We start from the raw sequence: 27,409 nt of genomic DNA on the forward strand, positions 1-27,409 counted from the left end.
TGATGAGCTCGATTTTCGCCTGGAGGGGTTGCACCGCTCCCCTACCCACCAAGTGTCCAAGGTACACTACCGACCCCTGCCCGATCTGGCATTTACTGGCCTTAATCGTTAAACCAGCTTGCTTCAGGGCCTGGAGAACAGCTTGCAGGTGACGCAAGTGATCCTCCCAGCTGTTACTGAAGACGGCAATGTCGTCCAGATAAGCAGCAGAGAAACTCTCCATTCCAGCGAGGATCTGGTTCACCAGATGCTGAAACGTGGCAGGTGCGTTCTTGAGCCCAAAGGGCATCACGCAGAACTGGTAGTGGCCCTTGGGCGTGGAGAAGGCTGACCTTTCCTTAGCTCCATCAGTCAGAGAGATCTGCCAGTACCCGGAAGTAAGGTCAAAGGTACTCAGATATTGGGCAGCTCCCAGCCGGTCAATCAGTTCATCCGCCCTCGGAATCGGATGAGCATCAGTCTTGGTTACTGAGTTCTGTCCCCGGTAGTCCACACAGAACCTCAGTTCCGGTTGGGCACCCGGTGGTGCAGCTTTTGGTACTAATACCACCGGACTGGACCAGGGGCTGCTGGAAGGTTCAATCAGTCCTAGCTCCAGCATCTTAGTGACTTCACTGTGAATGCTGGCCTTCACCTTGTCTGTCATCCAGTAGATCTTTGACTTCACAGGTGGGCTGTCTCCTGTGTCCACGTCATGGACGCACAGGTGAGTCCTACCCGGGACAAGGGAGAACAACGAAGAGTACTGCCCCAGGACCTGGCGGCAGTCCTCCTGCTGTTCAGGAGTTAGGGACGGGGAGAGAATCACTCCCTCCACCAACCCATCCTTCTCTTGAGACGCAAATAAGTCGGGGAGAGGCTCGCTTTCCACGTCCTCTGCTCCGTCAGTCACCATCATCAATATGACTTCGGGCCTCTCATGGTGGGGTTTGAGGCGGTTGGCATGCAGCACCCGTAGGGGCTGGCGAGGGGTCTTAAGATCCACCAAATAGGTAGCCTTACCCTTCTTCTCCAACACCTCAAAGGGTCCTGACCAGCGATCCTGGAGGGCGCTAAGCTCTCCTGGTTCGATCACCCACACCTTCTGGCCAGGCTCTAACTCCACCGGATGAGCATTGTGGTCGTACCACGCCTTCATCACTGCTTGGCTGGCTTCCAAGTTGTCAGAAGCTTGCTTCCACAACTTAGCCATTTGGCTCCGGAAGGCCAGCATGTAGCTCACCACATCCTGGGGAAGCTTTCTGGGAGTTCTTTCCCATCCGTCTCTCACCAGGCCGAGAGGTCCACTCACAGGGTGCCCATACAAAAGCTTGAAGGGGCTGAAGCCCACTCCCTTCTGTGGCACTTCCCTGTAAGAAAACAATAGACAGGGTAGGAGGATGTCCCATTTCCTCCGCAGGCTTTCAGGCAGACTTCTGATCATGCCTTTCAAGGTTTTATTGAACCTCTCCACTAGACCATTGGTCTGGGGATGGTATGGAGTGGTGAACAGGTAGGTCACTCCACACTCCTTCCACATGGCCCGCATGTATGCTGACATGAAGTTGGTCCCCCTGTCAGACACAACTTCCTTGGGAAAACCCACTCGGGTAAAGATTCCCATCAGGGCCCTAGCCACAACAGGTGCAGTAATGGTCCTCAGAGGTATAGCCTCTGGGTACCGTGTGGCATGATCCACCAGGACCAGGATAAACCTGTGACCAGCTGTAGTAGGCGGATCTAACGGACCCACAATGTCAATGCCCACCCTTTCAAAGGGGGTGCTAACGACAGGAAGTGGTTCCAGGGGAGCTTTCAGCTTCACCCCTGTTTTCCCACTGGCTTGACAAGACACACACGTCCGGCAGTAGGTGTCGGACGACAATTTCATTTTAGGCCAATAAAAGTGTGGGACAAGCCGGGCAAAGGTCTTGTCTTGCCCCAGGTGTCCTGCCAAGGGGATCTCATGAGCCAATTCCAGGAGAAAGGCTCGATAACGTTGAGGGACAACCAAGGCCCGTGACGATCCGTGCATGGGTGCCTTGGGTTCACTGTAGAGGAGGCCATCCTCCCAGTAAATGTTGTAGTTCCCCTCAACGTTCCCTGCTGCCTGGGCTTCGGCCTGTCGCCTCAGTCCCTCAAGGGTAGGACACTCCCTCTGGCCCTTGCAGAATTCCTTCCTGGTCGGCCCTCCCTCCACGTCCCACTCGGCCGGGATGGGTAGGTTCTCCAGTTCGGTAACATCCCCCTCCGCGGACTCCTGGTCCACCACCTCCTGTGGCCTATCCGTCACACGGGGCGTGGATGCCGAGGCAGGCTCCTCCTGTCCTTGGTTCTTCCCTTGGTCGGCAGCCGGCTGTGCCTTTGTTCCAGGCTCCAGCCTAAACGAACTCCCCCTCTGGGTAGTCGCAGACCCTGTGCTGACACAGGCCCAGTCAGGTGTACCCAGCATCTCAGCATGAGTCCGGTATTCCACCTCCTTCCAAGCATTATGCTCCATGTCATTCCCCAGCAGACAATCGACTGGCACGGCAGGGCTTACGGCAACTCGAAGCAAACCTGCAACCCCTTCCCATTCAAATGGAACCTCGGCCACCGGATAGTGGCCCATTCTGCCGTCAGCCATCGCGGCAGGGTGGAGTACATTGGGAATCACCTGCTCTGGAGACACCAGTTGGCTACGTACCATAGTCATACTGGCTCCGGTGTCTCTCAGAGCCTCCCCTCTTTGGCCGTTGATGGTGACCCACTGCCCATACTTTGTGGTATTTGCGGGCACCTGGATCTTAGGAACCATCTCCCGTTCTCCCAGGGACACTAAAGTGACACCCGCCCACTCCCTTCCCTTATCTAAAGGCATCTCCTCCCCGAGCACTACACTTGCTACTCCGGGGGCCTTTCCTCCGATGGGAGGGGGTGGTCTTTTCGGGCACTTCACATCTCCCTTATAGTGTCCGACACCACCGCACTCGAAGCAATGGACAACCCTTGGCTGCTGACTCTGGCCAGGATTAGGGTTTCTAGGTGGGTTAGCCCTAGGGGTGAATCCCGTTCCCTTCCCTTGGAAACTATTTTGGGGGCCTTTAGAGAACTCCGTTTTCTTTTCCCCTCCCTCTTTCTTCTGGGGGGCGCCCTGTCCGGTCTTTTGAGAGTCCCCCCCAGTCCCCTTGTGGACACCCGGATACTAGCCCAAATGTCCGCCTCCTCAGCAAGCTTCCGGGTATTGGTCAGCTTGCTATCCACCAGGTGTTGACGCAGTTCGGGGAAACATTTTTCGAGCAGGTGTTCCTTCAATATCAACTCAAACAACCCCTCGTAGTCCCTCACCTCGCTGCCCTGTATCCAACCCTCTAATGCCTTCTTTGCATAGTCCAGGAAATCCACCCAATTCTGTGTGCCCAGTTTGTGGCTACCCCGGAACTTCTGTCTGTACTTCTCGGGTGTTAGTCCAAACTTCCTCACGAGCGCCACTTTCATGGTGGGGTAGTGGGTCTGCTCATCCTGCTCCAGGGCCAATAATGTATCCCTGCCAGCTGGAGGCATGTATTTATACAATCCCCCTCCCCATTATTTCTCTGGAACCCCATGGGCTCTTAAAGAGACCTCATAGGCCGCTAGCCACTTGGCGATGTCATCTCCCGCACTATAGCTGGCTACTATGTCTTTTGGCAGATAGGGTTTGGGTTCCCTGGTGATTTCTCTGTCTTCGCTGCCACCATTAGGAACAGTGTGTGCCCCGACCCGTAGGATCTGGAGATCTATCTCCCTGAGCCTCAACTCGTGAGCCATCCTCTGTTCCTCCTTTACCTTCTCCAGCTTCGCCAACTCCCATGTGAGCTGTCTTTTCTCCCTCCGGTCAGTTAATTCTGCTTCTGTTAAGCCGTTGCTAGAGACACTGCTGCCCTTCCTTGAAAGTGTTCTGGGCCCCGCTAATAGGTTCCCCACCTCAGGTTGGTACAAACCAGCCCCCTCGCTGTCAGTCTCTCCATCCCTGTCCTCCTTCTCAACCTTACTTTCTCGTCGTGCCTCCCCCCAAGCCCTCAAGCTGGTCTGGAGCTCACCCTTCTTTGCACCTTGGGGACAATACACCCCCTCTCGCTGACAAAACTCTCTGAGTTGGGCCACAGTGTAAGTTTCCATATCCTCCAACACAAACTCCATTTTGCCCACTCAGGATAGAAGACAGTTGCTTACAGAAGCTATGCAGGGGGGGTACCTTTTGTAATACCTCCTCCCACCACCAGAAGTAAATTTGGAAAAAACAAAACTCAAAATTAGGAAGTCCGCTTGGAGAAAACTCCCGGTGTAGGCCTATGGACTACCCAAAGTTATTGTCGAGTAGACGCAAGCACAGCTCTATCTCACCGCTGAACACCAATTTTATGTTGGAAACCGGGCAACCGGGTTAACGGTCACCAGGTTCCCAGCACGGTGGTAGCTTGGCTCGAGCGGTTGGGGTCAGGCACCGTGTTAAGCGTACGTCACACCCTCACAATAACCATGCGTTCATCCATTCCAAAAACGACACTACACTGTAAAAATTATGGAAGAAAAGAAGAAAATATATATGTCTTTATCTTATTTTCTCTTAGTTGCAGGCTTCACATCATAAATACAATACAATAGGATTTTCCTTTAGAAGAGCAGGTCAAATAAACAATACTACTGCGAAGTTTCAACAAATAGGTTCAGGTCATAATTAAGCAAGGAATAAATAGAGGTGCAATAAATACAGATGGCAAATAAATACAGTCAGACAATAAATACAGTGCAGGAATAAATTAGTGAAAGACAATAAGTAAAGCACCTTCAATAATTAAGGTAAAGCAATCAATGACAATTACAGATCAGATCACTTTCATGAGGTAACTTAGTCTTACTTTGCCCATACACAGCTTGTGGTCATTTGGGTGGCATGGGGGTGTCCCACCTAGATTGGTCAAGGCTGGGGCTTAAGCTGAGGCAGAACGAGGGTAACCTAAAGATCTGGCCCTCCAAACTACACAGCCCCTCACGGAGGTCACTGCACCAGTCTCAGTTCACCCCTGGCACTCCCAGGCTGGTCCTAACACCCCTCTAGCCCCTAGGATGGTCTTTAGGGCTCCACGGGGCCTTAGACGCCCCCTCTACCACTTACTGTCCCTTCCACGACTATCGGCTCTGCTTGGCGCCGTGTCGACGCCGTGAGGCGGCTCCGGATCGATGTCGCTGGGCGTCCTCGGCTCGATGTCGCCTTCCGGCGTCGCAGGGACACGGTCTCCCCGCTTCCGGGTGTCTCCGGAGTGCGATCTCCACTCCCGACCTCTGGCGCGCTTCACCTCCGTTTCCGGCGACTCCGGAGGGCGGACTTCACTCCCCCGTCGACGCCTCAACTCGACCTCAGGTGACTTCCTACTCGACCTCCGGTGCCTCTCCACGACCTCCGTCGGCGCCCTCTCTCGACCTCTGACGGCTCCGGGTACAACGTCTGCTTTCTGTCAGCGCCGCTTCTCTACCTCAGGTCAGGAGCTTGCTGTTCTTCCTCTTTAAGGCCTGCTCCAAATGTTCAGATCCTTAAGATGGTTCTTCTGGTCTTGGTCCCACACAGGTCTTTAGGCTGGGCTTGGTCAGTAGGGACTAGCATCAAGGGTGGGTTTCAGGACCCCACTCCAAGCACTGGTTTCCACCCCTGCTGCCTTACTCCGACCTCCTTCTATCTCTGTGTCCTCTCTCCTCTCCAGTCAGATGCCAACTGCCCCACTGAGATGGCCTCCCAACATTCTAAAACTGCCTCCCACTATCACAGGATTCTAGAATGTTCCAGAAGGTTCTAGAAACCTCCAGTGAGTTCTGGATGTGTCACAGGTGTCAATGGGTGGCCACCATTTTGTGTCTCAGGCCCTCAGACAGAAGTTCCAGGGGTAGGGAAAATGGCTCCCTGACCCTGCATCAACACTAACAAGTCTGGTGGTTCCCAAAAAGGAAAAATTATAACAGGGTTTGAAGCAGAAGTGGGACAAAATAAATAATGATGAGGAGGGACCACCCAAAGGGCTGACAGGTCTAACACCACCAAAATGACAAAATCCAATAAGTAGAACTGATTAAAATCTTAGGTATAAATGGCTCCAAGAGGCACGAAGCACCAACTATGGCAATCAGGTAGCGCTGGACTCAATTTCACGCTGACCATTATGGCGTGGAGGCTCGATACAGGACCGGGTTGGTTAGCTGAAGGTTTCACCTACTGGCTTTGATGTGGGGATAACACGGCGGTGCTCTGTCTTGTTCTGTACCAAATCCCTTAAGGTCTTTCGCTGTGTGGCTCTGGGGGGGCTCTGCATCAGTCTTCCTTGGACTCAGTGAAGCTTTTAGTTGGACGGCTGTGCCTGACTCTGAGGCACTCTATGTTAGATCGGGTAAAACACTGTAAGGAGTGCACTCTGACTCCAGTAAAGGTTTGAGGACCTTGAAGATGGCACTTGAGTGTCAGTCCTTACTCCACAGAGGCTTGCAGACAAGACCAGTTCAGATACAGTTGGGTCTGGTCAGGTGGGAAGCAGGAAAGGCCTCTGGAAACTTGCTACAGCCCTGTACTTCACACTGGAGGTCTTCCAGCTAACCTAGGTTCCGGGGATGCCACTTGATGCCTTGTGACAGCCGTTGTGAGGGGCAATCCCTGGCCTACTCCCGAACTGATTCTGGTTAGTTCTTCCCATTCTCCTGGAATTGGCTCCAAATGATCTAGGGTAACAAAGACAGCCACAAGCTTGATGTTAGGTTCTACTGTGGGGCCCAGGTCAGGCCCCTTTGAATTTTAATCAGGGCAGGGAAACCACTCTCTAGCCATCCCGGCAGGAAGATCTACACCTCCCCGCATCCAGACCCTTTATCCGCTCTCTGGGTGGAATGCACTGGCAGTAAGATAGCTTTAGGTTTAAACAGGAGACTGACAACTTTCTAAAAGTGTAATTTCCAAACAGTAAATTAAAATCCGACATTACCTATCTGTTGGTTGTACAAGTGGAAAAGAGGCAGCTGCTTTTTTTAAAATGTGCTTGCCAAACGAGTGCCATAACCCCGTGGTGGTGGTTTGTCCGATTTTATATGCAGTTCCCAATGCAAGATTTAGTAGACTCTTTTCCTATCATATTTTTCTTGCTTTACTCATATTTAAACAAGGCAACAAGTGAAGGAATATGCTTTACAATGGCTTTGTTCCCTTATTTTTCATTGCAGTCTTCACTCCTTTGCTACTGGTTTGGTATTGAATTTTTGATTCTAGAAGTTGGAACTTCTACTAGATTCTATTTTGTATATTCTGCCTGGCTCTTTTCTCTACCCTGCTGTGAGGTGGAGTTCTGTGCCTGGCTGATCATTTCAACATTTATTTAATCTTGTATCAAAACCACAAAATGACCAATGAGTATTTTTATCTTTTGTGTTCTTTCCTCCTTACTGAAAAACTCAAGGAAATACTTGACACAAAACTATTCTGTGCAGGGTGTAGGAATGACATCTGGGAGGAGACATCCTTTTCCTCATGCGCTCAAGAAGGAGGCTCAATAGATCTTCTCAGCATTTACTGCCAGATATACTAACATTAGGAATACCGATTTCGTAATAGCGTTTCTTTCTGAATCACAAGTAGCAAATCGGTTTTCCCGATGCATGAAACTTTTTGAGTTTCATTACCGACTCCAAGTGGGTAGCAAATAGAACTACCTCATGCCCATTAATGCGGTAGGTCGCAATTTGCAACTCATTAGAAATTGCAGCCATCACAGGGATAGTGGCCTGCTGAGATCGCCAGACTACCATGTCTGTGTTTGGTTTTTAAAAAAGAAAACTTTTCTTTTTTTTTTAAAATGCAGCCCATTTTCCTCAAAAGGAAAATGGGATGCATTTAAAAAGAAGTCATTTTTTAATAGTAGGCAGTTGTCCACGAGACTATGGCCTTGCCTTAAAAATATTGTTATTCACATTCTCAAAGAGTAAAGGATTCCTTGGGGACATCTTCCCATTTGCGAATGAGTTAATGCCAGTTTAACACTGGTGGCAAACTATTACTATTTTGCAACCAGATTTCGGTTGCAAAACAGTAATACATACCATTCCAATTCATTATTTGGAAGGGACAAACAAAACAGGCCCCTTCCAAATCCGATTCGGTAACAGGTAACCGAATTGTATTTTGCACATTTCGAAAAGCGCTCTTCCTTTCTCAAATGGCCCGATTCTGCGAATCAGGCCATTTGTGACAGACAAAATGCTTTGTACATCTGTCCCTGGTCATTTACAGAAAGGCCTATTCAGACCCTATGTGCCTAGGGTGCAAGGATCAATCAATCAATCAATCTATTTGTAAAGCGCGCTACTCACCCGGAGGGTCTCAAGGCGCTAGGGGAAGGGGGGGACCGCTACTGCTCGAACAGCCAGGTCTTGAGATGCTTCCTGAAGGAGAGGTGGTCTTGGGTAAGACGGAGGTGGATGGGAGGGAGTTCCATGTCTTGGCTGCCAGGTAGGAGAAGGATCTTCCTCCCATGGTGGCTCTTCGAATGCATGGAACGGCGGTGAGGGCGTGGCTGGACGATCGTAGCTGGCGGGTGGGAGTGTAGAAGGTCAGGCGGTTGTTGAGGTACCTGGGGCCCAGGTCGTGGAGGGCTTTGTGTGCGTGGGTGAGGAGTCGGAACGTGATTCTCTTGCTGACGGGGAGCCAGTGCAGGTCTTTCAGATGTGCGGAGATGTGGCTGTGACGGGGGATGTCCAGGATGAGTCGTGCGGAGGCGTTCTGGATGCGTTGGAGTCTTTTCTGTAGTTTGGCTGTGGTTCCGGTGTAGAGGGTGTTACCGTAGTCCAAACGGCGGGTGACGAGTGCCTGGGTGAACGTCTTCCTGGTTTCGGTGGGGATCCATCGGAAGATCTTTCGGAGCATGCGAAGGATGTTGGAAGCATGATGATGAGACGGCGTTGACTTGTCTGGTCATCGAAAGGGAGGAGTCCAGGATGACGCCCAGGTTGCGTGCGTGGTCCGTTGGTTTGGGTGCGCTGCCCAGGGCGGGGGGCCACCAGGAGTCGTCCCAAGCAGAGGGAGATGGTCCAAGGATGAGGACTTCTGTCTTGTCTGAGTTCAGTTTCAGGCGGCTGTTCGTCATCCACTCGGCTACGTCTTTCATCCCTTCGTGAAGGTTGGTTCTGGCGGTGGCTGGGTCGTTGGTGAGGGAGAGGATCAGCTGGGTGTCGTCGGTGTAGGAGATGATGTTGAGGTTGTGTTGGCGTGCGATGGCTGCGAGGGGGCTCATGTAGACGTTGAAGAGGGTGGGGCTGAGTGATGATCCTTGTGGTACGCCGCAGATGACTCCGGTGGCCTCGGATCTGAACTGGGGGAGGCGAACTCTCTGGGTTCTTCCGGCGAGGAATGAGATGATCCACTCTAGGGCCTTCTCTTGGATTCTGATGTTGCTGAGGCGCTGCACTAGGGTGCGGTGGCAGACAGTGTCGAATGCTGCGGAGAGATCTAGGAGGATGAGGGCCGCTGTTTCCCCGTTGTCGAGCAGGGCTCGGATGTCGTCAGTGGCTGCGATGAGGTCGGTCTCGGTGCTGTGGTTGGCTCGGAAGCCGGATTGCGAGTGGTCGAGGGATCCGTGCGTCTCGACGAAGGCGGCAAGCTGTCTGTTGATGGTCTTCTCGATGACTTTGGCAGGAAACGGGAGGAGCGAGATGGGGCGGTAGTTCTTGAGGTCGGTGGCGTCTGCTGATGGTTTCTTCAGGAGGGCGCTGAGTTCGGCATGCTTCCAGCTCTCCGGGAAGGTGGCGGTGTTGAAGGAGCAGTTGATGATGTCCCGGAGTTGGGGTGCGATGAACCAGTCGGCCTTGTTGAAGACGTGGTGGGGGCATTGGTCGGTTGGTGATCCGGAGAGGATGGTGTTCATCGTGTGGATGGTGTCTTCGGTGCTGACCGGGGTCCAGGCGTGGAGGGTGGTGGTGGGGGGCATCGGTTCGGTGGTTGGGTGCGTGGTCTGTGCGCCGAAGCTGTTGTGTATGTCGGCTATCTTGCGGTAAAAGAATGAGGCGAGTGAGTCGCAGAGGTCTTGTGAGGGAGTTATGTCGTTGTTTCCGGTGCTGGGGTTGGAGAGCTCTTTGACGATGCTGAAGAGTTCCTTGCTGTTGTGTGCGTTGTTGTCTAGTCACTCCTTGAATGCTGTCCTCTTGGTGGTGTGGATCAGCTGGTGGTGTTTGCGGGAGGAGTGCTTGAGGGCGTTCATGTTGTCTGTTGTTGGGTTTTTTCGCCAGGCTTTCTCGAGGGTGCGGCAGTTCTTCTTGGAGTTCTTGAGGTCGTCGTTGAACCAGGGGGCTGTATTGCTTTTGGGCCTGTTGGGATGGTTTTTCAGGGGTGCGAGGTCATTAGCGCAGTTGGTGATCCACTGTGTGAGGTTGTTGGCTGCTTGGTTGGGGTCCGTTGAGTTGGCGGGAGGGTTCTGTCTCAGTGCTGTGGAGAGCTGGTCGGTGGTTACCTTGTTCCGGCTCATGCGGGGAACCTGTTGCTGGTGGTGGTGAGTTGTGGTTCTTGTGAAGCTGAAGTGGACGCAGCTGTGGTGTGTCCAGTGGAGTCCGGTGGAGTGGCTGAAGGAGATGTGCTTGCTGGAGGAGAAGGCTGGGTCAAGCGTGTGACCGGCGTAATTATCCACTTAATTCTATTTTGAATACACTATTTAAATCAGGGAAGGGGAGTGTCGCAAGATTGCCAGTTGATGGGCTGCTTCTTCTGTAATATGCTCCTGCACAAATGCAGTTTTGTGGTCAAATTGATGGCTTAAGGTGGCGAAGATTGCATTGGAGTCTCTATTTAATATGTATTGGTAAAATAAGCTTGATACTGGAATGAAAAACCCATATTAAGTGAAATATGCGCTGGCAACTTTGAAAATGCACTATTAGACTAATAGGTTATCACAGAGGGATGTCATTATAAAGTGAAGCCTATGTTTATGTCCACATTGTGTTTATTGTATTGAAAGATTTGCCCAGTTGTGGTTCTGGCTATTGTCTTGTCTACTTCACAGTTTGCATAGTGGCTGCCACATGTCACTTCACCAAAGATATTATGGATGTCCTCACATGGGTGCAGATGTCTTTTCTGAAGCAGATTATGTGCACCTCAAGTTATCAGAAATTGCTGGCCGTTAATCTGTATTGCAATGTGAAAGGCAAAAATAGATGACAAGATATAGCAAAATAAGCTCCAAATTTAATATCAAGTTCATGGATTGATATTGAAGAGGTGCTTCGAGAATGCAGTACAAATTTATGTTTGAGACTAGAATGGACTCTTTATAGCCAAAAGGCAAGGAGACGTACTACATATTTACACTTAGTATTAGAAGTGAGCGTAAAGGACTTACAGAATGTGTTAGTAGGATTGTACATTTGTATACTAGGTAACAAAAACACCAATGTACAGTAGGCGCCCTTTTTCTATGGATATGGCCAAAATGATCTGGCTTCAATTTGTCTTGTTTTGCACACTAGTTAGAAGCAGAACTTTTGTGCCTTTTCAAAGGACATTATTGGCTGTTAAGAATGAAAGACATTTTGATACAGTCATATGCAGTGGCGGCTGGCGAAATTTGTAATTGGTAAGCCTGCGCTGTGCACGGTTAAGCCAGGAGACAGCATTGTTGCCGTATGCTGCATACATGCAGTGCAAGGCCTTATTAGTGCTGTATAAATCACTATAAAACATTACATCGCACAAATGGTCAGTATTTTAACTCCACGATTTGTGCATTGCAAATCTAACTTTTACTGGTCGCGCAGATGGCTTTATGGATAGGATAAATACATGTGGACAGTGAGAGCCCCCCTGAACTTTCAGCACTAAATACTCCAAGCCCACCACGCCCATGCTGGTCTTACATCTGTTTTTATCCACTGAAGCAGTTTTTAGCAGCATTAATATTATAAATACATTATTTGCAAAAATTTGAGTTTTTTAATATAATGCAAGGGTCCTCATAATTTGCCACCACAAGAATGAAAGGCCGAGTCAGCCTCGCTGGGCCTTAAACAAGTGGCACACAGATCTCTGCAGCAGGTGTGCAAACTACTGACGCACCTTCTGGTTTTTAACCTTATAGTCTACTAGCACTGATATAGCAGGCAGAAGGCGCTGCACAGTTAGTAAGACTGACCCAATTATTGCTAGCAGAAATTAGGTTTTCATAGTGCATACTGCAACGTGAGTTGTTTGTAGGCGCTTAAATGAATTTCTAGTGTGCATCTGGTTAAAGTTTGGGACCGTAGGCCCAGAGCATCCCATTTGGGGATGCACTTCTCTCACCATGTTCGGTAGTGTGCCTCGAATGGAAGAGGCGCTAAACTTCCATTTCACTGACTTTCATCCACCCAAGAAGAGAACTTGCCTTGATTACTGTCTTTTACTAGAGGCAAATGTATGTCTGACTCTGCACTAAGTACTGGTAGACATGAGGCAGTCCACGAAATTGTGCAAGCAAAATTTAGAAAAGTCAAATGTAAGAAGGGCTGGTATTTCACCTCTCAGTTTCTTAACTGCGCAGCCAGTTGTGGAGAGGGCTACAGACTGTCACATGCCCCTCGCCGCTGGGCCTGACAGACTTCATGAACAGAGCCATCTGTGAGCCTAGCCATCACCCAGTGAGCTGATTTATGGCCGCTGTTATGTAGGTGCAGGCTTCCCCTCTGCCTCCCTCTCCACTGCCTCGTCTATAAATGAGGGCAGAGGGGTTTGTACTCTGTAGCCCCATCAGCTCATTTCCTTTCGCGGGGGGAGCTGAAAACAAATACTTTGGGGCACATGCATCAACCATTTTTGCGAGCGCAAACAGTGCGATTCGCAAAAATCGGCCGTTTGCGCCCGCAAAAAGAGCATTTGCGATGCATGAAGGGTTAAGGCACTCGCAATTTGAGAATTCGCAATTAATTGCGAGTTCTCAAATTGTGATTGCATTTAAGGAATCGCAAATTGAGATTCCTTAAATGCAATGCATTAAAGTAAAATAATTAGCGATTTCGCTGATAGGGGGCGCAAATTACCCTGAAGTTGAACTGCATGGTAATTTGCAAAAACTGCAAATTACCATGCACGAAAGTGCATTTTTCAAAGTGGAAGGTTACACACACACATGTCCTTTGGACATGTGTGTGCGCAACATTTGTACACAGATCGATTTCGGGGGTGCAACAGGGTGTCATTTTGACACCCTTGTACCCTTGAAATTGCATTCTCAATTTGCGATTCTCTAATTGAGAATCGCAAATTGAGAACTTCCTCCCATTCATGAATGTGGAGGTATTCCTTAATTGCGACTCGCAATTTGCAACTCGCAATTAAGAAATATTTAGATATCGCTATTTTGTAAGCAATTTCTACATGCATAGGCTTTTGCGATTCCTTATTAGCGAATCCTTATTTTTCGCTAATAAGGAATCGCAAATGGCATTTTTGATGCATGTGCTAGTTTGTGTAGCAAGTACCTTGCTGCTGAGGCAGAGTACGGACTTCGTACTCTGCCTCATAAGCAAGTTACTTGCTACACAAAGTATTTGTTTTCAGCTCCTTCCTTGAAAATAAATGAGCTTCATGGGCTGTGAAGTGCAAACTATGGAGTACTCTGGTTCAACAATACAGAGCAAACACGCTGCCTGTGATTTTTACGGCAGTCCTTTGCATGCCTCTAAAAGTGAATCCAGCATGTGTAAGTGCCTGGACCAATACTTGAGTGTTGCTGGGCCGCCTTCAAAGCGATGTGTTGTACCTTGATTTCCTTTCCCTGTTGCTCAGCCTGTATGAAGGTGACGTGGATGTGGAATGATAGAATGTTGATGAGTGAGCAGAATATTCGAGTGCCTGGTTGTGTGTGAGAGAGACAGTTGTAGACTGTGGGCTGAGCAGCAAGGATGCTGCTCATGGTGGGGCCTTGGATTATCTTAACTACCATCCTGTAACTACCCGTCTTCCATCCAAGCTTAAATAAACCTATACTTATTTGTATACGTCTGGAGTTCCTACTACTCATCTTTGTAACACTATGTTTTTAACTTACCTTGCTCTTAGTGCCGTGGTCCACTTGCAGGGTTGGGGGCATGGGAACCGTTGGGTCTGTTACTGGTCAGGTAAGGTTCAAGGTGATGCCGATATGTACCTACAGTGTGCACCACTTTGTCTGCTCCCCAGCTCCTGGCTGCCAATGCAGGCCTAGTGATACATAGACACCGGAGCTCAAATCATCACGTACAGTGCCGTCCACACAGTCCTACACTTGATGGCAGCGTGGGAAGCACACACCAGACTTGATTTCTCAGCGTCTCACCTACCCCACCCTTTCCCAACTCATCACAGGGTGGGACCCACTCCCTGTTACAAGTAGGAAAAGCGTGGGGTGACCATCCTCTCCACATTCTGACTAATGTGAAACCCCAGTGTTTATGCGCTTCAGTTTAAAACGCCCTGGCCTAATTTTACCCCCACGTTATCAGGGGGTGGAGACTGGTCCTTTATGCAGTATCTTGCAGAGTTGATGGCCTCACAGACCTCAGAGCTGTAAGATTGTCTGCCCGGCAAATACTGTAGACACTTGCTGCCCATGGGCAGCAGGGGGCAGTGTGTCATGAGACTCATCATCACAATAACGGCAGCCCCGGTCACAAGCAAAAGGCTTGTGTAAAAAAAAATTTCAAACAGATTTAAACAGTTTGCTTTCACTTTGATAATGGCGGACCTGAAGGGGTGAAAGTAAAGGGGGCGGAGCCCAGACGCCCTAGCTCAGAAAACGCCCCTGGTTATATGCAACATGATTTCAATTTGTTTTACGCTTAAAGCAATAAGCACTCTTACATACTTTCATAGAAGGTAGACAAAAGAAATACTATTGTCACTTGGACTTAACAGACAATTTGAGGCTTATTACAAGTCTGGTGGTCCACGGACCACCAGACTTGTGGAGGTGCGGCAGTGTCAGTCTTCCGACTGGCCTGTTATAACCATGGCAGTCGGGCCGCCCTGGGACCACTGCAATCACCAGGGATCAGAGATCCCTGGTAGTCGCGCAGTGGTCTTGATTCCGCAATATGCTTGCCGGGCCTGTGGTGGCCCCGCCAATTATATTACGTTATCCTCACTGCTACACTTTTCATGGTGGTGCATGCTGGGGGGCACATGGTGTGCCCCTCTGTCTGCAAACACTCCTATATTCCTCCACGGAAAGAAATGTACAATATTGTGCATTTCAGTCCATGCAGAAAGATGTTTTGATATTCCTACTGCGCTGCTTATTTCAAAGGCACTGCTGTGGTAACACCTAAGAACTGCCCGCCAGAGACTTAATAAGACGTAATCTCGAGAGTGGGATGTTTTGGGTTTGGCTGTGTGGGAGCAGGGCGGCAGCGTGGGTGCTCAGCTCCCACAGCTCCAAAGTCATAATAAGGCCCTTGGTCACTATAAACTCAGAAGTTAGGCCAGCAGTTTATCCTGAACGGTCCTTGCAAAGGACTGGTGTAAGAGCGGGTCTGCAGAGATCACCTTTATTTCTTGCTGCATGACGCGTTTCAGCTAAACTGTCTTTCTCAAATGCTGATCACTCAGGTGCTCACGATGTGTGTTTAAATGAGCCTGCTGCTATGCTCCCATTGAAGGACACCTTATGGTGTTACAATGAGACTACATGTCCCATAGTTCCCCTCACTGGAAACGCTGTCACTAGTTCTTCCACCACCAGAGTCACTACCAGAAAATATTAAGACATGTCCCCGCAGGCACCTTCATCCTCCACAATTCCCAATAGTCTGTAGAAATGAAGACGCGGTCTCAATAAACGGCTTCTTTCCATGAAGTCATAACCTGACATCATCAGCAATTTCCAACATTACTCTAGTTTGCAGGGGTACGGGGTTCTTCCGATACCTCAGAATTAAACAACTCCTTCTGCCACTGTTGCCCCTGAACACCATGGGATGGGTTTCCCAGCGTGCCGGTGGCTTGCACGCGAATAACGCACAAAAATCCGTTCTCTTCAAAGAACAAACTAGTAACACAGCGGGTCTGCAGAGATCACCTTTATGTCTTGTTGCATGACGCATATATATATATATATATATATATATATATATATATATATATATATATATATATATATATATATATATATATATAATATAACCTACTGGTCGCCAGTAGGTAGATATAGTTAGGGCCTATTTTCCATAGGAAATCCGCAACATTCTATTTGGAAGAACGTTGGCACCGATTGACGAATCTTCGCGAAATTTTCTAAACTTTTGGCCAGCTCCGGTTCGCTCCTATCCTGAAAGTTTCATGGTGATTCGTCAAGCGGGGGCCGAGAAAAAAGGGGGGTCCCAAAACGCGTTTTCCCCATAGGACCTGTTGACGCAGCTGCAGCCCGAACTGCTGAACGGAATTACACCAAATTTGGCAAAGAGCTAGTCCTTAGTTCAGACTCGTGCCTTTTGCTTAAATGGTGTAAATCCGTTCAGCAGTTGCTGAGAAAATCAAAAGTAAAATCATAGATATATCTATGGCCTCGGAGGATCCGTGCACCCTCTCCCCACCCAGCGCGCACCCTGCCGTGCACAAGCTGTATTCTAATTGGCTGTCAACACTCCAGATCAGGAAGTGCTGACAGCCATCTTGTGCCTCAGTAGAACCGAGACACAAGAAAACTATAAAACAAATGCAAAAAACGCGACAAGGGGGCAGGGTAGAAACACCCTGACCCCCTAGGACTGCTCAGGGGGTCCCACAAGGACCCCCAGGGCCAAAAAAAGCATTTCAAAATAAAATAAAAAAACGTCGAGATCTGCGCACCCAGCCCGAATTTCGGCCGAAAATAATAAAAAAAAAGAAGCGCAGGGCTCCTTGTCAGTGTGGGAGGGGGGCCACGCGGCCCCCCTCCTGGAGCCTTGTATAGGCCCTGGGGACCGCCACCCCCCAGGGCCGGCTCCTGCAGTGTCCCGGGGTGCCTACCCCCAGGACACTGTAGTTTGCAATGACAGGGCAGGAGCCTCGCGGCTCCCGCCCTGTCATTGCTTCAATGAAGCAAAGCAAAGCTGTTTGCTTTTCCACATGGGAAGCAGCATGTTAGCTGCTCCCCATGTGGAAAACCAATGCCGGCTCCTGCAGGACGCGGGGAGCCGGCTGGGACTGTGGGGCAATTGGGGACCCCCCACGGGCCCGAACAGAAGCCAGGCCACGGGGGATGGGGTCCCCAGTCCCACAAGTGGCCTGGGAGGGGGGCCGCGCTGCCCCCCTCCATAAATAAATAAAAAAGGGCCATGCCCCAGGGGATGGGGTCCCCGGGGCTAATTTTGGCCTCGGGAGGGGGGCCACACGGCCACCTTCCCTAGTGTTTTTTTTTTATAAAAAAATTGGGGGCAGGCCCTGGGGCATGGGGTCCCCAGGGCCAAAACAAAGCCCCCCTTATAAAAAAAAAGGAAAAAAAAAAGACCGGGATCGGGCCGGAGGCCACACCCCCTCCTTACACCACTCTGCAAACGCGCCCCCTGGCTCGTTTGGAAAGGGGGAACTAATTCCCCTTGAATACTGGGGGTCCCTGGCGGCCAACTAGCCCACCAGGAACCTCCAGTATGCGCCAGGGGGCTGCGTTGCAGAGGTGTAATGAGGCCACACCCCTTTTTACACCTCTCTGCAACGCAGCTCCGTGGCGCTTACTGGAGGTACCTGGTGGCCTAGTTGGCCACTAGGGGACCTCAGGATTCAAGGGGACTTAATCCCACAACTTAACACGCGCCACGGGGCGCGTTTGCACAGTGGTGAAGGTGGGGGGCGGGCCTGAGATGATACTGTGCAAACACACCCTGTGGCGCGTTTTAAGTTGGGGAATTCATTCCTCTTCAATCGAGAGGTCCCCTAGGGGCCAACTAGCCCACCAGGTACCTCCAGGAAGCGCCACGGAGCTACGTTGCAGAGTGTTGTAAAAAGGGACATGGCCTCTGAACACCGTTCTGCAACGCAGCTCCCTGACGCATACTGGAGGTACCTGGTGGGCTAGTTGGCCCCCAGGGGACCGCAGGATTGAAGAGGAATTAACTCCCCAACTTAAAACGTGCCACAGGCCGTGTTTGCACACGTCACCTCAGGCCACGCCCCCTTCCTTTACCATTGTACAAATATTCCTCTAAAATCAGCCGAACTACGAATTCCGATTTACTCACCTGTTATCAGGAGAGAACCCAGGGCTGCATCTTTTAGACCAGCACTGACCCTGAAAAGTAATTCTAAGCGTACTTACCAGTAACTTGTATTTCCTTCCATAGGAATCCATTGTGTGGTTTTCAGCAGAAAAGTTTCTAAGTGTCCATTTTTGAAACGTACAAATATTCCTCTAAAATCAGCTGAACTACGAATTCCGATTTACTCAACTGTTCTCAGGAGAGAACCCAGTGCTGCATCTTTTAGACCAGCACTGACCCTGAAAAGTAATTCTAAGCGTACTTACCAGCAACTTGTATTTCTTTCCATAGGAATCCATTGTGTGGTTTTCAGCAGAAAAGTTTCTAAGTGTCTATTTTCACAAACTAAAAATATTCCTAAAAAATCGTCTGTATGACTTAAACACATTCTTTCAACTGTTTACAGGAGATTCACCTGTGCTGGATCCAGGATCCACCACTGAGTAAGAAAAAGTAACAATAACACTACTTACCTGCTAAGTGAATTTTCTGCCGTAGGATAACATTGGTGATTCCAAGTGAAAAATGTTCTAAGTGTCAACCTTTAAAATACAATAATAATCCTTAAACATCACTACTGTAACCAAAACGTTTTTACTCAACTGTTTACAGGAGATGCCCCAGGACTGAATCTAGGATCCAGTCCTGTGGTTAGAAAAGTAATCCATAAAGTAACTAATTGCATTTGACTAGAAATTCACATTGAGCTCAATGTTGCTTTGTGTTTGAAATTGTGTTGCCCATTGCAACAACTGTAACTACTGTACTTAAAAGTCTATTGCCTATTTGCAAAGTATTTAAACTAAAGTAATTCATTCTGAGAAAGTATATTTTGTATTGTAATGTATAATGTAAAAAAAATAATCTAAAAATACACAGTTTAAACAATGTAGTAAATCAGTATCAAACAAATCAGTATAACAATACATTAAAAATTGTCATTTACAAAACCTTTGAAATTCACTGAAAAAACCATAGGTTTCAGGCCTGATATAGTTAGGAATTAGCATTTAAAAAACCTTAGAAATTCACTGAAAAAACAATAGGTTTTAGGGGTGTTATAGTTAGCTGGACATTTCACTCGAACAAAACCATTTGAATTTCCTCCGATATAATTAATTGTACTAACTACATCTAGCGCGCCCGCAATCCACTGCTGATGATGTCACATATTACATCATTCATGACATGGTCAGTGACATCACTGATGACATCTCAAATGACATCACTGATGACATCACTTTCAGTGAATTTCAAAGGTTTTTTAAATGCTAATTCCTAACTATATCAGGCCCGAAACCTATGTTTTTTTCAGTAAATATATATATATATATATATATATATATATATATATATATATATATATATATATAACAGATGAGATTTCTTCTAGGAATGAACCGGAGGGACACAGCGGGGATACCAGAGGAGATCTTTATTGAAGCAGTTGGCATGACGCGTTTCGGCGGTTATGCCTTTATCAAATGCCATAGAGCAGCCAGGTTTCCCTCCAATCTACTTTTAAAATGTTCAAACGCCCTGCGTGATTGGTCACAGTCCTTATCCGAGTTTCATTGCAGCACACGTTGGTGAACTGCAACTCCCAGCAAGCATCTTCCTTGCTGGCTAGGTGAATTTCTCGACTCCCCTTTCTGCCACAGTGAGGGCTGGTGGTTGAAAAGGGGCGCTGTTTAAAAGTTCGAATTGGTAAAACCACACAGTGCTGCAGCTAAAACAAGTCACTCTCCTGGGTCCCCAACGCCTAGCTGCATATACCCAGTTTCAGCATGTCATGAGACTGTGATCCAGTGATCCAGTCTCTCCATGAAATCACGGGCTGCAGATGCAGCGGAACTTTGCCATCATAGAATGCAGCGGTCTGGAGTCATCCCGATACCTCTGAGCACTGTACAGATTTTTCCCATGTTGCTCCAGACTCTTGACGGATGGGTCCCCCAAGCACACCAGGGGCCAACTTGTGAAACATGACAGATGAGATTTCTTCTAGGAAGGAACCGGAGGGAAACAGCGGGGATACCAGGGGAGATCTTTATTGAAGCAGTTGGCATGACGCGTTTCGGCGGGTATGCCTTTGTCAAATGCCATAGAACAATCAGGTTTCTCTCCAATCTACTTTTAAAATGTGTGTATATATATATATATATATATATATATATATATATATATATACACACACACACACTGAAGGATTGTCCCTATAATCTATAATCTTTCAAGACTGTGTACACATAGGGTGCATGCTAGAACTGGAGTTTCTAGTTGTCAGAATTTCCATCCTGTACAAGCAGGAACCACCACTCTAGTCAGGGTAAGCTAGATGCACACCAAAAGTTTAACCTGTGCTCACCCTGTGGTATCTTAGCACATAGCAGTCAGGCTTATCCAAAGAGGCAATGTGCAACCCACACACACAGTTACAAAATGAAAATACCACAAAAATACTCCACTCAGGGTTAGAAAAGTAGCTTATATGTTTATGAGTAAAACAAGACAAAAAGTAAAAACAGAGTCATCAATTTCCTTAAAGAATAAATCAAAAAGTAGTGCTTAGAATCAAAAAACACTTAGGGGTTACTTGAGGTTGCACTGAACCGGCGTACATCCAAAGTACAGGCCGACCACAATGTAGGGCAGGCCAGCTACAGGACTCGTTGAGGTCCTGCTGGAAAGCACCTTGGATGGAGCCATTTTCAAAGTTGAAGATGCACTGCTTCGGTTCTGATCCATGCCAGAGATAAAGGTTTCATCGACAAACCCCTTTACAATACAGGTGCTGAGTCTTCGTTGAGCCACAGTGACTTTCGTCATCGAGCCATGCAGTACATTGAAGTGTTGTTGTGGATCGGCTCCTGCATTGGTGTTGAAGGGCAATGCATAGGTTCCAATCAATGCAAAGTTATCACTGCGTCTATTTTGTTCATTCTGTACAGCAGAAGTCACCTTTTAATGGAACAGGACAGGACTGGCACCACTTGGCAGGGAAGGACTCACCATTGGCAGAGTCCAGGTGATGTTGCAGGGTTGAAAGACGTCTTTGATGGCCCTAGACTTAAGAGCAGGAGGCCAGAGTGCAAACCCTTGGAGTCACTCTGGGTTCAAATGAAATGGGTCCGGTCTTTCTCTTCAGCAGGGCAGAGATCAGCCAGCAACAGGACAGCACAGAAATGCAGAAAAGCAGTTCTTCCAGAGCAGCATTTAAGCAGAGTGGAAATCCTTGTAGCACAGCAGTCTTTACTCCTGGCAGAGTTCTTCATAGGTCCATTAGAGTACTGTCTTGGTAGGGTAAGAGGCCCAGTACTTATACCCAGTTGTGCCTTAAAATGGGGGTGACTTCAAAGAAGGGTCTTTGAAGGCACACAGGTTTTTTCCAGCGCTGTCTCCAGACTTTCATTCCCTTGTGTGGGAAATGTAACGCTGCCTATTCAGGAGTGTCGGCTCCCTCCATCTCTTCCTGCCCAGGAAGAGCTATCAGAATTCAGATGAATTGAGATGAATTATCTGTCACACCCACCCTTCCTGTGTTTGTGGCTGTCTAGAGGAAATGCACAAAGTGTGTAACCGTAACCCCCTCCCTCCCCCAGACTTGTATTGGAGACAGGCTGCAAGGCACACAGAGCAGTAAGAGCAGAGAAAAGTTCAATTTCTAAAAGTGGCATTTCTAAAATAGTTATGTTACATCCAACTCTACCAGTAAAGAGGATTTATCATTACCATTTCAAAATATGAATCACGACACAGCTACTCTTTTCTAATTAATAATTACAGCTTGAATGTGCAATAAGGAATTCCCAATGTGAGCTTATGGCTTGGCAAGTGGTTTTACATGCCAAGTTAAAGTGGCAGTGAGCTGCACACACAAACCCTGTAATGGCAGGCCTGGGACATATTTGAAAGGCTACTTGTGTGGGTAGCACAATTAATACTGCAGGCCCACTAGTAGTATTTATGTGTCAGGCCCTGGGAATAGGGCATATCACCTAACAAGAGACAAGTAAACTGAATATGTCAAATGGGTATACAGGAATGTCATCATGTTTAGGGGAAAAACACATGCACTTTAGCACTGGTCAGCAGTGACAAAGTTCTCAGAGTCCTATGGCCAACAAAACAATACAGCAAAAAGAGGAGGTAAACAGGTAAAATGTTTGGGGCAAGACCACCATAAGGCTGGCAGGTCTAAGTGCACTTTTCCTGTTTGCACCACTGGGTACCTTTAAATAGGTGTGTGGTGCACAAACAGGTAAAGTGCACCCTATTACAGTAAATGAGCTGCCCGAAGAGTGGCCGCAAACTTGTGCTGCCCAAGGGGTAGCACATTTAAGTGAAATACGGAGTGACTGCTTCAAAGATGGCCTATGTTTTACTGTGCAGGCAGCAACCCACCTACACTTTAAAGAGGGTTTACAGATCCCTTTGCAGGTAGGTTCATTGAGTGACTACAGCTGCCTGCAAAGGGCTGTGTGGGTGGTCCATAGGACCCCTTTTCCTCCTCCAAAGGGGTGACATCAGGGGGCGCACTGACAGTGCACCAACTTTTTGTGGAGCACTTTCAGTGTGCATCCTGACAGCTTCTTTGCCTTTGTGCCCCTGTCCATAATATGACATGGATGCAGAGGTAAAGAGATTCCCTCATTTTGAATGGGCCATGCCCCTATGCAAATGAAGGGAACGTTGTCTTGAGAAAGCGCTGACACTGCGTGTGCACCAGTGCTAGCTGTATTACAGAAGGGGCCACACAAGCATCTGCAGCCCCTTCTGTAATACCACATTGAAACACAAAGTGGGTGCACCAGCCTGTTGCACTTTTTGAAATACGGCCCCAGAAGAGTTACTCACAGATATTGAGCTGCTGTTCATCTCAGTGGCTATGAAGGAGGTTTTATGTAAATGTGGTGTAAAACTTCTAAGAACCAGGTTAATGGAGAAACTGAGAGCTACACCAGGTGTTTGTTGAACACATTTAAGTGCCATCAGATCAGGAATTAGTTGTGTGACGGCTATTAGAGAAATGCTGTGATTCATACAAAAAATCTCCACACTCTGTCATCAGGAGGTCACCACTTGAAGTGATGCATGGACGAAGTGAAGTGTCTGAATGTGTCCTCTCTGAATGGAACTTAATTATCAAACAAGCTTTTCTATAAACAACTGCTAGTGTGCAGTTGTTCCCTGAGAGAGGTAATCCGTTGTGCATCAGGACATAAGCTGGGCATGGGGTACACATCAGAGAGCGTTTGATGATTCGAAAAGGTATTTTCAAATTGCCCTGTCCAGTATGAGTTTCAAAAATAAGGGCATTCTGCATGTGTGTCAGGAGATCAGTGATTAACTTTTGCCAGATTGGCTAACGTTACAAGTGGTAAAAGTGTGGTAAAAGTGTGAGGGTTGGCTTCCGTGTTAGTAAAAGGGAAACTCTGTGATATAGTGGAAGAGTCAAAAAAGAACCCAGGAAGTTATGTTCGTGATCTGTATTGTTTTGGTTGATTATTGCCATTACCGTATTTGGTGATTTTATTATAGAATCATTTGGATACTTTTTTATTTCGTGTTCTGTTTTCATTTGTAGCATTGTATTATCTGTTTTGAAAATACATATTTTTGACAATACCATATTTTCAGTAGCTGCTGATTTATTCTCAATAAACATTTAGCCAACTATCATGGCACTTGGTTATCCCTTGATCTAGTATACGTCATGCAATGCAGCATTGGTATCTGCACTATTGGATTTTTCAATGCTAACAGGAAACCAAAACCTACCTCCCTATTGTATCTAAACAGGGCCGTTTCTACAATTAGGCAAGACTAGGCGGCCGCCTAGTGCGGCAAAAGGTCTAGGGCGGCAAAAGTGTGAATTTGTTTTTTAATTTGCAGCTACAAAAGCACACCAGCAGCACCTGCTCCCTGCAGCCCCCGCGGAGCCGCGCAGCAAGTCCTGCTGAGCCCGCCACCAGCCCCCATGGAGCCGGCCTCGTCAAAGCCCAAGAAGCCCTGCGGCGGCCGGAGAAGCCGGCCTACTCCTACATTGCGCTGATCGTCCTGGCCGTCCAGAGCGCGCCGGCGCTGCACCCGACACTGAGCGAGATCTACCAGTTCCTGCAGGCGCGCTTCCTCTTCTTCCACGGGGCTACCAGGGCTGGAAGAACTCGGTGTGCCACAACCTCTCCCTCAACGAGTGCTTCATCAAGCTGCCCAAGGGCCGGCCCGGCAAAGGCCACTACTGGACCTGCAGCTTCTGGCGCAAGTGCCAGGCGCTGAAGCCCACCATTCAGATGTACCGCATGGTCAACGGCCTGGGTTTTGGGGCCTTCGACTTCCAGACACTCCCAGCCCCGCTGGGCTGCCACTAGGGGGGCTATGGCTCCATGGGCCTGGAGGGGCTCTGCGGTGCCCACCACATGCCCCCTAGCACTGGCTCCAGCTACATGGCCAGCTGCCCCTCCGGTGGGGGGACTACCTGCCAGAGAGTGGCGGCAGCAGCAGACCCCTGCCCTGGCCAGCGCAATGGACTGCCACCCACCTTATGCCAGCCCTCTGTCGCACTGGAGCTCCTTGGGGGCCGGAGCCTACATGAAGCAGCAGCCCTTGCCGCATGGTGGCACTCCTGCGATGGGGGTGCACTTGGGGGTGGCCCCTTACTCCTTGGACCAGGGCTACCTGCACCAGAACACAAGGTATGAGCTCTTAGGTGAACGCTGCTGTTAGCTAAGCGGGTTACAGCTGGTGGTGGGTGGAGGAGTCTTGTTTAGAAATAGAGTTTTGCACAATGTTTTTTTATTGACAGGGTCTCATCCTTAGCAACGAGACTATAGTGCACAGCGCGTGCGATCGAATTCCTTCGCACATACATTCATTATCTTGTTAATTCACACATCCATGTTTTTATTCCTGTGCCCATTTGTTAATTCATTCACAACATAGCCATGCAATCACTTCTCGTTTAAATGATCATTTTTCTATGAGTTAATTCATCTGCACAGTTTATTCTTCACTTCTAACATTCCTCTGTTCACTCACAGAATAATCCATCTATCCAGCTATTCATGGATCCATCTAATCATTCATCGATTTCTATCATTCAGCTGTGAGGAGGAGATATAGATCAAATTTAGCACTCGGACACTGCAAAGATTGTGTCTTTACAGTGTGACCTGCCCTCATATAAATTGTATGCTTTGATTCTGAACGGATATTAAATTATTTTAAATACTTCGATTCCGTATATAGTGAAAAGCAGACCTTTTGCACCTGCTAGCATCAGAGTTCCACATGCCTGCAAGGTGTTCACGAACAAGTAGACCCCGCTTCCCGTTTGATCAACAGTGTGGTCCTGGGGATACCCATTTATAATCCCAGTATCCTTGTTCCTTCATCTGCCAAACTGCTGAGCTATTAAAATACTCCTCACATGCACTCCCCTACATCAAGTGTCGTGTAAAAATGGGCTTTTACGAGAAATGGAACACTAACTTCTTTATAGTAGTCTGGTGTGTTACAGAGAGCGGATGTGGTAAAATCGCAGCTGCTGAGCAGGAGACCCTGATTTGTAATCCCAGCTTCTCATTTAGCCAAATGTGTGGCACCCCAAGCAATGGTAGATGATAACTATTTCAGGTGCCTCAGTGGGGAAAAAAAAACAAGTGTTGGCAACACCACTAGGTCTGGCCTTGGAAGATGGTGCAAGTTACTATTTTTGTTGTTTCTGGTTTTGAAAACAAGGTGCACTTGAAGCCTCAGTGGTATTTAAACACAAGGCTCTATTGGGCAACTGTGTACATAGTTCTGTGAGTGTATGGCTACCGCAATGGTTTGGCCTGGGCCTTTCTTTGAGGTCGTTTGCAGGACTTACTGTTGTGATCGCGTTTCCTGATAGTAAATGAGAGTAACATAGAAGGGTTCAGCAGTAGAGGGTTTGCCTCTCTAGCCTTGATGACAGGGGGAGAGAGTGATGGTAGTAAAAGGGAAGGGGCGGCATTTTTCAATTGTTGCCTAGGGCGGCAAAACACCTAGAAATGGCCCTTTATCTAAAACCCTTCACTCCTACCCCAATTCTTGGACCATCTGCCGCTATTACCCAATAATCAGGGAAACGCTTCCTTCCATCTACTAGCCATTGGGTTCATTAATAGTAACTCAATATTTTATGCCACGAATAGATGCAAGGCCTTCAGCATTGGTGGGTAATTACATAGAGGTAGCAATGTAAAGTAAAGTATATGGGACTCCCAGGTTGCCTCAAAGGAATTGCAAGTTTGTTGTATGTAATAAGTTAACTTTTCCATAGTCACGGTATGCCATAACTTAACAAGCCACATCGCCTCAGATGGAGATTCCTTCTTTTTTCAGAATCTGGCAATTAGATATTTTGAGTCCCTCTAACATATGAAAGATTAATGCATGTCATATCCCCATACTATTTACATTGGGTATGGGGCTAAGAAGCAGTAAAACGAACTCCAGATGATGCGACATAGGGATCAATATGGCTTGGCAACTCCTTCAAGAATATTTGCATTATCCAGCAACTCCACCAGATGTGATACATTGTACCCACTTCTGATTCCCCCCTCAAATATTTATCATAATTACTCGGATAGATATGGTGTAATCTGCCTGGGTTTAGGTACAGCTCATTCTAGCTTTACACTCAATTTTTTTCTAAGGAGCAAGCATCACATACCCTTCATTGGGGTACCCTAGCTTCTCCCCCTTGCATCCACAGAGAACTCTAATCCCATTTCATGTTCCCACTGTGTCTGGTATTTACATTTCTTGAACTGTCCTGTGTCTGAAGTAAGTACATTATATAGCATTGAAATAAGCCTTTCGTAGAGTTGAAGTTAAAAGGGAATTTTAGAAAGTGGGTAAAGTGCCAATTGGCTGCAATTATGTTCTCAGGGTGCGGTACCCAACGTCTCAACTGTGCATGTATGAGTTCTATCTTGCTTTGTTAGCCTGAAATCCCATTTACATTCTTGAAATGATTTGATAGGCTTCTGTTAAGCAAATCGTTAAGCATGAGACATTCTCCATCTAGGGCAGGGATACATTGTGAGGCTGGAAGAGGGTGTACACCGATGGTAAAGTGGTTGCACCTTCTTTTAATGCTCTTTGTCCCATATTTCTATGGGCATCAGACACCCTTATGACGCTGTGATTGCGCTGTATTTACAATACAGGGCTC

The 27,409-nt window shown here is 48.0% G+C and overlaps 1 pseudogene; it reads left to right on the plus strand.

Moving 5' to 3' along the window:
• The first annotated feature begins 22,573 nt into the window (after positions 1 to 22,573).
• Positions 22,574 to 24,930, plus strand: LOC146780069 (forkhead box protein F2 pseudogene; annotated as a pseudogene).
• Positions 24,931 to 27,409: the final 2,479 nt, after the last annotated feature.

Source organism: Triturus cristatus, chromosome 12 (genome assembly GCF_964204655.1).
Source record: "Triturus cristatus chromosome 12, aTriCri1.1, whole genome shotgun sequence".
In the NCBI taxonomy this organism is placed as follows: domain Eukaryota; kingdom Metazoa; phylum Chordata; class Amphibia; order Caudata; family Salamandridae; genus Triturus; species Triturus cristatus.